The 17,115-nt window shown below is 36.1% G+C and overlaps 1 protein-coding gene across 7 annotated transcripts in view; it reads left to right on the top strand.

The window, feature by feature from the left end:
* Positions 1-17,115, top strand: part of usp34 (ubiquitin specific peptidase 34) — a 319,734-nt gene that overhangs the window by 31,380 nt on the left and 271,239 nt on the right. The window lies entirely within an intron of this gene.

The following is a 17,115-nucleotide window of genomic DNA, read 5'->3' as shown; positions in this document are numbered from 1 at the left end:
CTTCAACTCATTCCATTGACTGCAGTTTTGTCCTATGATCTGCCTGTCCTTCCTCAGTCTCACCACAGAATGCATTAACTTTTATACCAGCTGCCTCCCCTCAGCCCTATGATTCCGGTTTCCATGCCCCTGGCAAAATTAGTGTAAACAACTCCAGCAAACCTGCCCACAAGGATATTGGGTTTTTTTGGGTTCAGGTGTAAACTGTCTTTTTTTTTGTACAGGTCATACCTTCCCGAGAAGGATTCCGATGTTCCAGAAATCTGAAACCCTGTCTGCTGTGCTCCTTCCTCAGCCAGTCATTCTCCTGTACAATCATCCTAGTCCTGCCCTGACTAGCACAAGGTACTGGGACTAATCCAGAGATGACTATCTAGGAGGTCCAGCTCCTCAGCCTTTTCTTGACTCTTAATGCTCACTGCGTAGGACCTCTTCCTCCTTTCTACCTATGTCATAGGTGCCAATATGCATAACGACCTCTGTCTGTTCACCCTTTCTCTAGAGAATCTTCTGCAGCCACTCTGGAACATCCTAGATCCTAGCACCTCGGAGGCAACACACCATCTCCTGTCTAATCCCCTAATTATCACAGATTCTATTATTATTGCTCTATTTGACTTGCTTAAGCCTCAGAGTTGGCCACAGTGCTACTGGCTGCTGCTACTGCTGTACTCTGATTGGTCACCCCCGCCCAATAGCAGTATCCAAAGCAGTATACTTGTTGCTGAGGGGAATGGCCACAGGGAATCTCTAGCCCATGACATTTCAAAATGGAGAAGCAGCATTCAGGATGCAGTGGGAGCATCAGAGTTCAAAGTAAAACTTATTATCAGAGTACATACATGTCACCATATACAGCCCTGAGATTCTTTTTCTGTGGGGATACTTAGCAAATCTATAGAACAGTAACTGTAAATAGGATCTATAAACTGGTAACATTAGGTACTATAAACTAAACAAACTGCAAATGCAGATAATAAATAGAGCAATAAATAATGAGCATGAAATAACAAGTTAAGAGTCCTTAAATGAGTGTAGTTATCCCCTTTTCTTCAAGAGCCTGATGGTTGTGGGGTAATAACTTCTTGAATCTGGTGGTGTAAGTCTTGAGGCTCCTGATGGTAGTAGCAAGAAAAGAGTATGGCTTTGGTGCTGAGGATCTTTGATGGATGCTGCTTTTCTATGGAAATGTTCCATGTAGATGTGCTCAATGGTTCGGAAGATTTTATCTGTGATGTACTGGGCTGAATCCACTACCTTTTGTAGGATTTTACACTCAAAAGGATTGGTGTCAAATACCAGGCCTTAATGCAGCCAGTCATCACACTTTCCACCACACATCTGTCGAAGTTTGCTAAGGTTTATGATGACATGCCAAATTTTCATAGAGCCCTGAGGAAGCAGAGGTGCTGCTGTGCTTTCTTTGAAATTGTATGTATATGATAGGTCCAGGATAGGCCTCTGAGATAGCGACACCCTGGAATTTAAAGTTGCTGACCCTCTCCATCTCTGATTCTCTGATGATTACAGGCTCATGGACCTCTTGTTTCCCTCTCCTGAAATCTACTATCAGTTCCTTGGTCTTAACTGACATTGAGTGAGAGGTTGTTGTTACTACATCACTCAGCCAAATTTTCAGTCTCCCTCCTGTATGTTGATTCATCACCACCTTTGATACAGTGGTGTCATCAGCAAACTTGTTTATGGTGTTGGAACTGTACTTAGCTACAAAGTCATAGGTGTAAAGCAAGTAGAGCAAGGGACGAAGTACACATCATAAAAGCCATAGGTAAATTGCAGATGGAGAGCATCACCTACCCAAGCTTACCATCAGGTTTTCATACCTAAAGGAGTCTGCACTTCCAACATTGATCTCATCAGACATCCAAGACCCACCAGACCAGAGTGAAGCAAGTTATCTTTGATCCAAAGAACTGCCAAAAAGAAGAAAAAATGGATTGGCTCAGCCTAGTTTAAGAGTGTTGATTGTCAAAGATTTTGCTGGATGTTGATGCCAGTATAGATGTGTAAAAGTTGACATGAGATTAGAAAGTTAAGCCAGTTCTGAAGATTGTCTTTTCCTGATTTGACTCTCAAATGGAATCAGGTGAAGGCTAGTTCTATCCATTAGACAACAGAATCAGAATCAGTTTTATTATTATTAGCATACGTCATGAAACTTATTGTTCTGTGGCAGCAGTACTTTGCAATAAAATTACCATAAGTATATATAGAAGAATCAAATAAGTGCAACCTTCTCATGCACCAACTTGTCTTGTTAGCTAACTCTGCTAACAGAAGTGAGAAGGCCACCCTTCATAAGTAATACAGGTCTAGGATCAATATGATTTGGGGTTCAGGCAAACAGAAACATCTGATTAAAAGATCCTCCATTTGAGTGAATGCTGTGTTAATACTGCCATACACAGTTATCAGTCACCCAGAAATGACAGATCATACACCAGCATAAATTATAAAGGAAGTATATTTACCAATTTTCAACATATCAAACAGTTAACAGAGAAGCAAAAAGAAAGATAAAAGGGCCCATTGCAGTAAACCAATCTAAATGTGCACATAAATATTGGAGCTCATTTTTGTAGTAGCTGGGTGTATTGCTTCACTCACAGTGCTGAATTCTCCTCACCAACCACAGGTTCTCTTCTTGGAATTCTCTGGCTTGCAAAGAACTCCTTGCAATTGGGTTTCCCCTTTAGATGGGATCTTCCAGGTGCCTTCTGTGGTGCGCTTCTCTATGTACCTCCTGCCAAAAGATCCCAAACCAGACTACTGTCCTTCAGAACATTCTTCCCATCCAGCTTTCGAGAATGTTGCATGCCATCCCACTTCTGATGGCTGACACAACATCCCTAAATTGGACAGCATGGCTCCTTACCTTTAGCCAAAGCCAAAACACTCCAACCCGTGTGACATACTGCTTTTACAGAAAACTGCTAAAATAAAATACCTCACAACAAAGCAGTAGAAATCTTAACCAGGGTATTACATAAGTAGTGCAAAAAGAGAGGGGAAACTACTGAGGTAGTCTTCGTGGGTTCATTGCCTATTGAGAAATCTCATGGTGGAGGGAAGAAGCTGTGTCTGAAATGTTTAGTGTGTGTCTTCATGCTCCAGTACCTCTTCCTTAATGGTGATGGAGGTGATGGAGGTCTTTAATGATGGATGTTGCCTTTTTGAGCCATCATCTTTTGAAGGTGTCCTCGATTCTGGGGAGTCTAATGCCCATGATGTAGTTTAGAGGGTGTACAACTTTTTGCAGGTTTTTCTGATCCTGTGCAGTAGCCCCTCCTTTTTTAGATGGTGATGCAGTCAATTAGAATGCTCTCCATGGTACATCTGTAGAAATTTTCAGTGTTTTTGGTGATGTACCAATTCCCTTCAAACTCTTAATGAAGTATAGCTGATGTCTTGCCTTCTTTGTAACTGCATCAGTATGTTGTGCCCAAGATAGATCCTCAAAGATGTTGACACCCAGGATCATGCAAATTCTTACCCTTCTGAGGACTGGTGTGTCCTCTGAGTTCCCCTTTTTGAAGTCCACAATCAATTCTTTGGTTCTAATTGACATTGAATGCAAGGTTGAAACTGCGACACCGCTCAACCAGCTGATCTGTTTCACTTCTGAAATGTTATCTTGTCACCATCTGAAATTTTGCCAACAGCAGTTGTATCGGCGTATTTTTACAGTTTAAAGGAAACGTTTGTGTATTCAATTCAATTCAAATCAAACCTTTGCTGTTACCTGGTTTTCTGCATTGATTACTCATAAAATATGCTCTGATCTTCATCTAGTCCCAATAATAAACAAAAACAATCTGACTAAATTATTAACACACAAATAATTGTACTTTTCATGTCTTTATTGAACACATTGTTTAATCATTCACAGTCCAGGCTGGAAAAAATCTGTGAACCTTTGTATTTAATAACTGCTGGAACCTCCTTTTAGCAGCAATAACCTCCACCAAGCTTCTCCTGTAGCTGCTGATCAGACTTTTCCAATGGCGAGGAGGGATTTTAGACCATCCCTTCATATAAAGTTGTTTCAGTTTGTCAATATTTCTAAAAACTTTGCATGAACACCCTTCTTCAGGTCATACTACAGCATCTCAATTGTGTTGAGGTCTAAAATTGGCCGTTTCAAAATGTGAATTTTCTTCTTTTTAAGCCATTCTGTTGTTGTTTACTCTTGTATTTTAGATCATTGCATTGCTGCATCATCCAACTTCTATAAATTTCAAATGACGGACTGTTCTCTTGTAAAATGTCTTGATACATTTAATTGTTCCCTCAATAATTGCAAGCTGTCCAGGCTCTGAGGCAGCAAAGCAGCCCCAAATCATAATGTTCCTTCCACCATGCTTCACAGTTGGGATAAGGTTTTGGTTTTGCTGTGCAGTGCCCTTTTTCCTCCAAACTTAACAATGTGCATTTCTGCCAAAAAGTTCAACTTTAGTCTCATCTGTCCATAGAAAATTGTCCCAGAAGTGTGTGGAACATCCAGGAGGCCTTTTGCAAACTTGAGACATGTAACATTTTTTTTTGGGGGGGGTGTACTGGTTTCCTCTGTGGTGTCCTTCCATGAACACCATTCTTGTTCAGTGTTTTTCTTATAGTTGACACATGAACAGAGACCTTAGCAAGTTCTAAAGATTTATGCAGGCCTTTCGCTGTTACCCTTGGGTTCTTTTTCACCTCCTTCAACATTGCACATTGTGCATTTGGTGTGATCTTTTCAGGACACCCACTCCTAGGGAGAGTAGCACCAGTACTGAATTTTCTCCATTCGTAGACTATTTCCCTTATTGTGGACTGATGAACAGTCATGTCTTGAAATGCTTTTGTAGCCTTTTCCAGCTTCATGCACCTCTAAAATTCTTCCTCTAAGGTGATCTGAAAGTTGTTTTGATCAAGGCTCTCTGCACAGAAACAGATCTTTCTTGAGAAGATCAGGTTCTGTTAGTAACCTGATTTTGTGTGTCTTTTTTTATATAGAGCAGGGCATCTATACAGCTCACACCTCCAGTCTCTTTCTTTTTCAATCTTTTTATTGAGTTTCATATATATATATATATAAAAAAAACATAACATAATAATGAGTAGGTTATGAATACAATAGACTTGAAATTGCATTAGTAATAAGATAACAATATCCTATTAAACATCGACAAAAAAAGGTACATTACTCAATCAAGTCTATATAATTATATATGAAAAAAACCCAAAAATAATCGTCAAAAGAAAAAAAATTTGAAAATATATAAAAAAAATATATTGAGAAAAAAAAAACACTAAACTAAACTAACATGGGCAATAATAACAGGTTATAAGTATATGATAGTGTCAAAAAACTCCGGAACTCCATACCTAAACAAGAATAAGCAGAGAGAAGGTCTGGAAAAGGCCAAATTAATTCATATGGAAATGTCGAATGAACGGTCCCCAAGTTTCTTTAAATTTAATTGATGAGTCAAAAATAGTGCTTCTAATTTTTTCCAAGCTCAGATAAGAAATAGTTTGAGAAAACCACTGAAACGTGGTAGGAGGATTTACTTCTTTCCAGTTTTGTAATAATAGACCTTCTGGCCATTAATGTTACAAAAGCAATCATTCGTCTGATTGAAGGGGAAAACTGATTACCATCCTCATTTGGTATACCAAAAATTGCAGTAATAAAATGAGGTTGTAAATCGATATTCCAAATTGAGGAAATGGTAGCAAATATGTCCTTCCAATAGTTATGTAAAGTGGGACATGACCAAAACATATGGGTCAATGAAGCCACTTCTGAATGACATCTGTCACATTGAGGGTTAATATGAGAATAGAATCGAGCAAGCTTATCTTTAGACATATGAGCTCTATGTACAATTTTAAATTGTATTAAAGCATGTTTAGCACATATAGAAGAGGAATTTAACCATTTGTAAAATTTTTTCCCATTTATCTGTTGATATATCGAAGTTCTTTTTCCCACACCTCCAGTCTCATCTCATTGACTGGAACAGCTGATGCCAAATAGCTTTTGTGGAAGGCATTACCCCAGAGGTTCATATTTTTTTTTGAACCAAGACTGTGATTGCTTAATGGCATACTCAGTGTTGACAAGAAGTACAATTATTTGTGTGTTATTAGTTTAGGGAGATTGTGTTTGTCTGTTATTGTGACTTAGATGAAGCCAAACAACATTTCAATGGTAATTAATGGAGAAAGCCTGGTGTTTTCAAAGGGTTCACAAACTTTTTCTTTCAATTGTAGATAATATTTGAGCTGTACCTAGCCATGCAACTGAGTGCAAGGAGTCAAGCATATTCAGTAGAACAAAGGTTTTGGGAAAGAAATGTAAAACCAGATGTTTACAACTATAGTGCTTATAAAATGGCTAGATGATATAATTGAGATTTTTTATCTTTCAATGCTATTTTCCTCCATGTAATACTCTGTTTCTACTCTGTAATTTGAACTGCATAGAATCCATGAGCAAGAACAAGATAGATATGTTTATTCAGAAGTTCTTTTGAATGTCTGCAATGATGTAGATGTGGAAAGTCGTAGTGTGAAGATGCTGTATTTCATTTGTTTTTGGTTTAATGGGTAATTATTTTTTCTCCTATCACTCTGCTGCTATATTCACTGCCTGGACTTGACATTTAAAGAGGTTTGCTGTAGCCTTCATTGCTCAAAATGTCAAGTAGGGATGGGCAGTAAATACTAGTCTTCCAAGGTTGAAATGTTAACATTGGTAACAGAAGGATGATTGAGGTATGCAGTAGTCATCTAACAAGTTAAATGCTTAAGAAGCATATTGAAATGAATTGGAGAAAATTCTGACATGACAAATAAAGCAGAAGAATTTTTAAACAGTTTATATCTGGGGAATATTTATTTCTAGCAAGATCAAACATAATACCCCTTTCCAGCAGCCTTATTAAAGTGTATTGGTAGCCCCTATCTGGGATCTTAATGGTGGTGTTGTTTAATATTAAGGATAGCTGGTTAAGCCATATTTTGTTGGAGCTTGACAATCTTGCGCACTTTTGGATACAAGTGTTACTTGCCATTTAGCCTGTGCCTGAATATTGTCTAGATTTTTCTGTATTCTGGCAGTGACTGCTTCATTTGTTGGAGCATTACAAATTGATTTGAGTATCATTGTGGAGTCCTTGATAAGCATCCCCTTTTCTGATATTGCAGTGAAGGGAAGGTTGGTAATGAAGTACCTGAAGATGTTTGGGCTTAGCACATTACCTTGAAATACTCTTGTAACTGCCTGGGGTAATTGACTCCCAGTGACCACAAGTACTGTAAGGTATGACATAATCATTGGAGATTTTTCTTTCATCCCCTTTTAATTCAGCTTTATTGAGCTTATTGTGCTATGTTCAGTTAAGGGCAGTTACTTCCTCTTTCCTCTAGAATTCAGCTTTTTGGTTTACATTTGGACCCAGACTATGGTAAAGTCTGGAGCAGAGGTACAACCCAGGTTAGCTATTGGTGAGCAGGTTTTTGGTGAGTAAATGCAACTATATATCTTTGGTGAAGACACCTCCTATTACTTGTCTTCTATCCTTTATTGAATTCAGTGCTTTTAGCTATTTGTTGCTACCAAAAATGAATTGCATGGATGGAAATCTGGCTTCTGTAATGGAGCAAGCTATGATGGATTATCTGCTTGGCACTTCTGACTGATTATGGTTGTAAATGTTTAAATCTTGTGACTTGAGATCCCCTCTTCTCAAGGATAGTTAGGAATGGCTAATTAATGCTGGTCTAACCAATAATGGGATACGTACTTAAAAATAATTTATTTAAAAGATGCATTCTATGCTATCCACTGTTGTATTCCCAGAGAGCATATATTTTAAACTCCATTCTTATCAATTTAATGTTAGAAGGTGGCAATGAACAGCCTTGTTGAATCACTGCAGTCATTGTGGTGTATATTGCAAACTGAATTTTATACCCAGCAATGAGGTAATAGCAATACAATTCGAAGAATTGTGTGTAAGATGGAGGAAAACCTATAGGTTGTGGTATTTCCATACACCAGAACACTACTTTCTTATTGGTGGATTTCACAGGTTTGGGGGATGCTGTCAGAATAGCCTAGGTATGTGTCTGTAATACATTTTATTAATGGCACACACTGCTGTTCATGTGCACTTTTTGGGTGAGACTTAAGTATTTAGGGTGGAAAATCAGTCTCCATGTTATAAGGAATGTCATTGGTGAAGCAGCTAAAAATTTGTGGGCCTAAGGTATTCCTGCAGTGGTACCAATGCTCTTGCCCTCAAAACATTCAACCAGGCTCTATACAATAGATCATTCTTTAAATAATTACTCTTATTATCTTGTATATGTAATCAGAATGATATGTCATTCATCACCTATTTTTACTATTTCTTCTCCTTCTCTACCCTTTCTTTTGATAATGTTTTAGTCAATTACCAGCTATCACTAATGACTTGCATCTTTAGGTTTATATTTCCTACACTGTTGTGCTTTTTGGTCCCTGTTGTAAGATTTGAAATGCTCAACCTCTTCCCCCAACCCCCTTTACTTCAAAAATCATTGTACACCTTTTTTACTTGTGCATATTTCATGATATTTTCTAAAAAAAACTGTCTCTGCCGGTTAGAACTTATATTGCTGAACTATTTGCACCCTGACACAAGGTAAGTGCATTAAGACCATAAGATATAGGAGCAGTATTAGGCCATTTGTCCCATCGAGTCTCCTGCCATTTCATTGTAGTTGATGCAGTTTCCTTCTCAGCCACATTCTCCTGCCTTCTCCCATATCCCTTCATGCCCTGACTATATTTGGATTCAAATTGATAAATTAAATATACTGAAAATAGCCAAAAATAGAGACTTTTTCTTTCAGTATACCTGTTTTGTCATGTGAAGTACACTTTTGTTTACATTTAGTTTTATGATAATAGTAGTTGCCCATATAAACCAGCCCATTGTAGTGAAATTACAATAAAAACACTCAGCAAGACCGGCAGCCTTTTAGGGGAAAAAAAGAATTAACGTTTCAGGCTGATGACTCTTGGTCAGAACTCTGGAGAATATTTCCAGCATTATCTATTACACAGTAATTAAACACTTCTACTGTTGGCAATGCTGAAACATCTTTCTTTTCTTTTTCAATCTTTTTATTGAATTTCATATATAAAAGAAACATAATATAATAATAGGTTATAAATTGAATTAGTAGTAGGATAACAATATCCTATTAAATTATCAACATAGAAACATAGTACATTATCAATCAAGTCTATAATAATTATATGAAAAAAATAAAAATAATCATCAAAAGAAAAAGAAAAAATTATAAAAATACAGGCAAAAAATATTAAAAAAATACTAAACTAACATGGGCAATAATAACAGTTTATTTGTATATGATAGTGCCAAAAACTCCGGAACTCCATACCTGAACAAGGATAAGTAAAGAGAAGGTCTGGAAAAGGCCAAATTAATTCATATGAAAATGTCGAATGAACGGTCCCCAAGTTTCTTCAAATTTAATTGATGAGTCAAAAATAGTGCTTCTAATTTTTTCCAAGCTCAGAAAAGAAATAGTTTGAGAGAACCACTGGAACGTGGTAGGAGGATTTACTTCTTTCCAATTTTGTAATATAGACCTTCTGGCCATCAATGTTACAAAAGCAATCATTCGTCTAATTGAAGGGGAAAACTGATTATCATCCTCATTTGGTATACCAAAAATTGCAGTAATAAAATGAGGTTGTAAATCGATATTCCAAACTGAGGAAATGGTAGCAAATATGTCCTTCCAATAGTTATGTAAAGCGGGACATGACCAAAACATGTGGGTCAATGAAGCCACATCTGAATGTCATCTGTCACATTGAGGGTTAATATGAGAATAAAATCGAGCAAGCTTATCTTTAGACATATGAGCTCTATGTACAATTTTAAATTGTATTAAAGCATGTTTAGCACATATAGAAGAAGAATTAACCATTTGTAAATTTTTTTCCCATTTTTCTATTGATATATTATATTGAAGTTCTTTTTCCCATTCTTGTTTAATTCTACCTGATATTTCTGGTTGTATCTTCATAATCATATTATAAATAAAAGCCACTAATCCCTTCTGATAGGGATTTAAGGTAAAAATCATACCTAAAAAGTCCATTGAAGTTGAATTGGGGAAGGATGGTAGAATTTTATGTAAAAAATTTCTAATTTGTAAATATCTAAAAAAGTTAGATTTAGGTAACTCAAATTTGTTGGAAAGTTGGTCGAAAGACATCAAACTACCTTCAAAGAAAAGATCACGAAAACATTTTATACCTTTCCTTTTCCATATGCTAAAGGCTTGATCTGTCAAAGAAGGTTTGAAAAAAAAATTAAGTAAAATAGGGCTATCAAGAACAAAGTTTTTCAGAGTAAAAAATTTACGAAATTGAAACCAAATTCGTAATGTATGTTTGACAACAGGGTTGGATATCTGTTTATTGAATTTAACTAATCGGCAGAAAGAGAAGAACCCAGAACGGAGAATAGAGAATATCCCTGTGCCTCATTGCATTCTAAATTTACCCACTGTGGGCACAATGGTGAATCCAAATCTGATTTCCAATAAATTAAGTTACGAATATTATTCGCCCAATAGTAAAATCTAAAGTTAGGTAGAGCTAAACCACCATCTTTTTTAGATTTTTGTAATTGCCTTTTACTTAACCTAGGATTTTTATTTTGCCACACAAATGAAGAAATTTTTGAATCAATGCTATCAAAAAAAGATTTAGGAATAAAAATTGGTAAAGCTTGAAATAAATATAAAAATTTCGGTAGAATCATCATTTTAATAGCATTAATCTGACCAACTAATGATAAGGATAAGGGAGACCATCTTGTAGTAAGTTGTTGAATTTGATAAAGCAAAGGTAGAAAATTCAATGTAAATAAATCTATATATTTCTTAGTAATTTTTATACCTAAATAGATAAAGTTATCATCAACAACTTTAAATGGTGTCCCTTCATTCAATAAAGTTTGCGCGTTTAAAGGGAATAAATCACTCTTATCCAAGTTTAGTTTGTAACCAGAAAAACTACCAAATTGAGCCAACAGGGATAAAATAGCGGGAATAGACCTGTCAGGATCAGAAATATATAACAACAAGTCATCAGCATAGAGTGATAACTTGTATAATTTCTCATTACGGGTGATACCAAAAATATTAGGAGATTCACGAATAGCAATGGCTAAAGGTTCTAATGCAATATTAAACAATAAAGGACTTAAGGGACAACCTTGTCTCGTACCACGAGATAATTGAAAAAAGGAAGATCTGTAATTATTTGTAAGAACAGAAGCAACAGGTTTATGATATATTAGTTTAATCCATGATATAAAATTAGGACTAAAATTAAAATATCTCAAAGTGTTAAATAAGTATACCCATTCAACTCTATCAAAGGCTTTTTCAGCATCTAGTGAAATAACACATTCTGGAATTGTGGGTGATGAAGTGTAAATTATATTAATCAATTTTCTAATATTAAAAAAGGAATACTGATTCCTAATAAAACCAGTTTGATCTTCTGAAATAATCTGTGATAATACCTTTTCTAACCTAATAGCTAAAATTTTTAAAGAATCTTAGAATCTACATTTAATAGTGATATAGGGCGATAAGATGCACATAGAGTGGGATCCTTATCTTTTTTAAGAATTAGAGAGATAGTAGCTTCATAAAAAGACTGAGGTAATCTCTTCTTAATAAATGCATCATTAAAAATTTCACATAGCCAAGGGGAAAGCAAAGAAGAAAAAGTTTTAAAAAATTCTATAATAAAACCATCAGGACCAGGAGCTTTCCCTGAGTTCATTGATGAGATGGCCTGTCCTATTTCGGCCAGAGAGATAGGAGCATCAAACAAGCTACGATCTTCATCTGTCAGTTTGGGAATATTCAAATTGTTAAAAAAGTTATCCATCATGGACAGATCGCCGTCAAATTCTGATTGATATAAAGATTTATAAAAATCTTGAAAAGTGTTATTGATTTCTTTATGATCAGTAGTCAGATTTCTGTCTTGTTTACGAATTTTAATAATTTGTCGCTTAGTCGAAATAGCTTTTAATTGGTTAGCTAATAATTTACCAGTTCGATCACTATGGATATAAAATTGGGCCCTGGTCCTAATTAATTGATTCTCAATTGAAGAAGATAATAATAAGCTATGCTCCATTTGAAGCTCAACTCTTTTCTTATAAAGTTCTTTGGTAGGAGTCACGGAATAAATCATATCAATTTTTTTAATTTTATCCACTAATAAAGCAATATCTAAATATCTTTGTTTTCTTTTACCGACAGAATATGAGATAATTTGTCCACGGATAAAAGCCTTAAAAGAATTCCTCTGTCAATCTCTTCTGTATAGTTTGTTGAGAAAAACAAGTCAATTTGCTGTTTAATGTAGGTAATGAATTCTGGATCTTGAAGCAAAGTAGCGTTAAGTCTCCAAGATCTAGTATTATTCGAAAAGTCCGAAATCTTGATAGATAACTTCAAAGGTGCATGATCCGAAATAGCAATAGAATCATATTTACAATCAATAACATCTGTTAATAAACGATGATCAATAAGAAAATAATCAATTCTAGAATAACTGTGATATACATGTGAAAAAAATGAAAATTCTTTATCTTTTGGGTTCAAAAACCGCCATATTTCAGTGATTCCTGAATCAACCATAAAAGAATTAATAAGTGAGGCTGATCTATTCGGAAGAATTCGAATAGGTTTAGATCTATCCATTGAAGGATTCAAACAACAATTGAAATCTCCACCCATTATCAACATATATTCATTTAGATTAGGAAGGGAAGTAAATAAACGTTTAAAAAATTCAGGACAGTCAAAGTTTGGAGCATAAATATTAACTAAAACCACTTTTCGATTAAAAAGTGAACCAGTTATCAACAAAAATCTGCCCTGTGGATCAGAAATAATTTCATGATGTGTAAATGAAATTGAAGGGTCTATAAAAATAGACACACCCCTAATTTTGGCGGTAGAATTCAAGTGGAATTGTTGACCTTTCCAGAACCTAAATAAGCGTTGATTATCCTCCCTCCTAATATGGGTCTCCTGTGCAAAAATAATATTAGCATTTAGTCTATGGAATACTTTAAATATTTTTTTACGTTTAATCGGTTGATTTAAACCATTAGTATTCCAAGAGATAAAGTTAACAGACTTATCCATCATGCCAATACTAATTGTGTATATCATAAAAGGTTAAAAAGACACATAACCCATAAATCAGGAAGAAGGAAAAATGATTCAGGAGCAACCGGAGAACATGACACCTCAACAATATTAATAATTTAAAGTCGGCCCATAAACTAAAAGCAAAAAAATAAAAAGCAAAAGCGTGAAAGAAGATCCCTACCCCCTCCCCCAACCCCACGGAAAAAAGCCAAGCGGCAGGTGCACAAACTAACACTAATATTAGCCCCATTTTCAAGATGGCGACTTCATGAAAAGAAAGAAAAGAGAAACTATATAATACCCAGATATAAATACAGGGTTGTAAACAAAAAGAATATATATCAATCAAAATGAAAACATAATATAAAAAAGCAAAAAAATCATTAATAAAAAAAGGATAACCTTTGAAGTTTAAACTGAAACATCTGTTTTATATTTTCCAATTCTCTGTTTATGCTGCAAAAAAGAACAATTTCCTGTGGTGATATGCTTGGCAAGTTGGAGACAATTAAATAATGAATATATTGTGCTATTATGCTCTCAATTTTTGCTCATTGCATCTATGTGAACTGCCATTTTCATGAGATTTTTTAATCTGTCATCAGGGGTTATAATTCTGGTGAAATCTAGAGTTTCTGTTTTTCAGAGATACAATACCTTAGCAGCACTGCATACTACTACCAGAGTTTGGTTTTCAGTCATCCATCTGATGTCCTATTTCAAGTTCAAGTCGTGACCAGTGGTGCTCTGCAGGGATCTGTTCTGTGACCCCTCCTCTTTGTGATTTTTATAAATGACCTGGATGAAGAAGTAGAAGGGTGGGTTAGTAAGTTTGCTGATGACACAAAGGTTGGGGGTGTTGTGGGTAATCTGGAGGGTTGTCAGAGGTTGCAGTGCAACATCGATAGGATGCAGAACTGGCTGAGAAGTGGGAGATGGGGTTCAACCCAGTTAAGTGTGAAGTGGTTCATTTTGGCAGGTCAAATTTAAAGACAGAATATAAAATTAATTGTAAGCCTCTTGGCAGTGTGGAGGATCAGAGAGATCTTAGGGTTTGTGTCCACAGGACACTCAAAGCTGCTGCACAGATTGACAGTGTTGTTAAGAAGGCTTATGGTATGTTGGCATTCATCAACCGTGGGATTAAGTTCAAGAGCCGTGAGGTAATGTTACAGCTAAATAAGTCTTTGGTCAGACCCTACTTGGAGTACTGTGTTCAGTGCTGGTCACCTCACTACAGGAAGGATGTGGATACTATAGAAAGAGTGCAGGGAGATTTACAAGGATGTTGCCTGGTTTGGAGAGTGTGCCTTATGAGAATAGGTTGCGTGAACTTGGCCTTTCCTCCTTGGAGTGAGGGAGGTTGAGAGGTGACCTGATAGATGTGTCCAAGATGATAAGAGGCATTGATCATGAGGATAGCCAGAAGCTTTTCCCCAGGGCTGAAATGGCTAACATGAGGGGGCATAGTTTTAACGTGCTTGGAAGTAGGTACAGAGGGGATGTCAGGGAAATGTTTTTCACACAGAGAGTGGTGGTGGGTGCGTGGAATGCACTGTTGTCGGCGGTGGTGGAGGCAGATTCAATAGGGTCTTTTAGGTAGGTGTATGGAGCTTAGAAAAATACAGGGCTATGCAGTACGGAAATTCTAGGCAGTTTCTCGAGTAGGTTACTTGGTTGGCAAAACATTGTGGGCCGAAGGGCCTGTAATGTGTTGTAGATTTTTATGTTCTCTGTTAATGTCTCAACTTTTTAATGTAAATGTCTCCCAAGAAACAGCTGACCTCATGCAGTCAAGGTACTGAAGTTGGAAGGTTGTTACCTGTACAAATGTAAGAAAACAACGTTTATTAATTTGAGTTTTTTAAATGTAGCCTGATTAATTAAACTGATCTTTTGGACTTGTTTCATAATAATTAGAAATTATACCTTTCAAAGATTACTTTTATAATTGAAAATTACATACTTCATTAGATGTTGCATGAGCCAGTTTATACTGTGAGCAATATCTCAGGAAGTTTGTCACTATGCCCCTACATTGTACATGGTGAAATGTTGCATTCTCTATTTAAAAAAAATGTACAGTTCTATTTGTAGATTAAAAAGCTTTTTGTTTCACTCTAGAGCCAGAATACACTGGTCAGTATAGCTATTTAATTGTGCTTCTCTGAGTAGACCACTTATCATCGAAGTAGAAACCACTTGTTTCATCAAAATATTTTGGACCAATAATCATTCAGTTTCACGGTCATCCACATTGTCAATTTTGCTTGGCTAGAGGTGAGAAATGTCTTGACCGTCAGATCCTTTATTCACAGCCAGAGTCTCTGTCATGTTGCATTGTGACCTCAAGATTGCCACAGTGTAGATGCAGTGGTCATCCGCTATGATCCAAGTTATGGGCTTGCCATAAATTATGGAAGTGGATGTTGTATTTGCTGTTGATTTTCATCTTGTACACCTGTGTAACATGAGGCTGTGTTCTGTGGGCTGTTCTCAGACATACACTGAAACAAATGTTGACTGTGGCTGTAAGATCAGCAGCATAAAAGATGCACCTTTCTCTGCCTGGAATTCATAGACATTCTCTTGCACTGATAGAATAACAACAGAATGCTGTTGACTGACACATTCCAAAGTGCAGGAATACATGCTGAGGAGGATGCTAAAATTTAAGTTGTTACTGCAAAGGCTGTGTGGGGAAATACCAAGATATAGATAGGGTCCTTTCACCAGTGGGCACATAAGAATGGGACTCTGTGTAATAACTTCCAACATTTCACTGAAGGAATATTTAGGCATGAAATTTTAGTGACATGTTCACACATTGTTAATATTATAAGAGAATTTAATGATGTGCTTGGAAGTGTGCAGCAAGTTTATGCTATGTTTAGATTGCATTTTGAGAGAAAAAATAATCTGGCCTCATTTTCTTATGACTTTTATTAAAATTCCTTCAGTTTTATCTCCATTTGTAGGCTGCTATTGTCATTTGCATCAAGCTTGCATGGGGTGTGTATTCTGTTGCCTATCCATCGGTTACATAGGTTCATTTCCATCTATATATACTGCCTGACCTGCTGAGTTTCTCCAGCATTTACTGGAGGTTGCATAATAAGTTTTCCTTGCATCACTTTTCTGGATCTTGCCCATTATCTTAAATATGTTTCCTTTGTTTATTGACCCTTAAATTAATAAAATATTTATTACATTTTCTGAGTCCTCCATAATTTCACCATCTGTTCTTGAATTTGTTTTTTCTCTCTCTGAGGGGAATATTGTAAGTTCCTGTAGTTTTATTCATGTAACTATATTTCTCAAACATATTACCATTCCAGTAACTTATCAGTAGTCTCTTAAAAGCATTCATTTGTGATTTGAATCAGGCAGAATTTGCTTGTTTGTTTATTGATGTAGAGATACAGCGCAAAGCATGCTCTTCCAGCTCAACAACTGCGCTGCCGAGTAACCCTAGCCAATCATTGGATAATTTTACAATGCTCAATTAACTAACTGACTGCTTGTCTTTTGGACTGTGGGAGAAAACTGAATCACCTAGATGAAACCCACGTATACATGGGAGAAACATACAAACTTTCTCAGAGGACTTTCTTGAGCCCCCAAGCTGTAATAGCACCACGATAACTGCAACTCTACCTTGGCACCCCCAAACTTTCCAAAGGGGGCCTTTTAATTTGTTATAAACATTTAGCAGAATATGGTGGTTGTACTTCATTTGAAAAACCCTGAAATCTATTTGCTGTGTTAGCTGCTTTGTAAAAGATTTAACTATTAGCATCTTCCTCTTTTCTGGAAACAAAATCAATCTGTATC

The sequence above is a fragment of the Hypanus sabinus genome, chromosome 12 (genome assembly GCF_030144855.1).
Source record: "Hypanus sabinus isolate sHypSab1 chromosome 12, sHypSab1.hap1, whole genome shotgun sequence".
NCBI lineage: Eukaryota > Metazoa > Chordata > Chondrichthyes > Myliobatiformes > Dasyatidae > Hypanus > Hypanus sabinus.
Note: the sequence above shows the minus strand (reverse complement) of the source record. Positions and strands in the feature narration are given on the sequence as shown.